Genomic DNA, 1115 nt, shown 5'->3' with positions numbered 1-1115 from the left:
CGTCAAGGCGCAAGTGTCAGCCGGAGCCTTTGTGCATCCCCATCCCTGGCAGCGACTGCAGACCCCAGCGTTATCACTCCCAGCAGCAGGCACTGTCTGCACAAACACGTGTGAGCGTCAGAAAGTGTCGCCTCTTAGCAGAGACTGAGCTGCAAAGTAAAACCACTGAACAGAATTGGTTCTGTTTTAGCTCAAACCAGGACAGCACATAAATCTTACACCCTTTCAGAGGCAGCATTGATGGACCCCTGGACAGGTTTTTCCTATGGCTCACGGCACAGCTCCCACCTGCGGAGCTTTGCCCACCAGCTGAAGGGGTGTAAAACTGATTTGTGGTCTATATTCCTCTTTTTTATTCTATGCCATTAGAACAGATATTTTATTACTCTATTTGTTGTCTGTCTTTTCTCACCCAGGCCCAGGAAGCCCTCTGCACCTGCTTGTAGGTCTGGATCCACCCCACGGGGCTGGCTCCATTCCTTGTCCATCCAGACCTATGCTGGAGCAACAGCGAGGTCCTTACTCCAAGTAACTCCTCATTTCCACCACCCCTGGACAGTCCTCCAGCCTCCTCAGCTGCCAATAGGTCTGGGTTGGCCAGCGGCGTAGCCGGAGCTGCCTTTGGCAGGAACAAAGGGTTAATTAAACAGATGAAGTTGCTTGCACCTTTGGTTCATGGGAAGCAGGGGAAGGATGTGGTGCGGGACCTGAGCTGTTTGGGGCAGGTGGCAACTCCTCCGAGGATCCCGCACTGCCGAGGGCTGCAGCAGCGGTAGCTCCCTGTAGCTGTAGCTGCAGGCAGGACGTGCTGCCCTCCTCTGACTGCCCCAGGAGGAACAGACCTGGCTCAGGGCAGGGCAGGCGGTGGTTACAGACCCGGCTCAGGGCAGGGCAGGCGGTGGTTACAGACCCGGCTCAGGGCAGGGCAGGCGGTGGTTACACAGCTGCGATCGAGGGTGAACAGCCACGGAGGCCACCCGACTTCCTCAAGAGACTGCGCCGTGTCGTCCCTCCCAGACCCCCTCTGCCCTTTTCTTTCTTCCCCCTTCTGGTCTCCCCTGGAGATACCATGGGGTATGAGAAGTTTTGCAGCACGGCCTCCGAGTTGCGTCTCG

This window comes from Apaloderma vittatum, unplaced genomic scaffold (genome assembly GCF_000703405.1).
Source record: "Apaloderma vittatum isolate BGI_N311 unplaced genomic scaffold, ASM70340v1 scaffold26448, whole genome shotgun sequence".
Taxonomy (NCBI): Eukaryota; Metazoa; Chordata; class Aves; order Trogoniformes; family Trogonidae; genus Apaloderma; species Apaloderma vittatum.
This window is presented reverse-complemented; position numbering follows the sequence as displayed.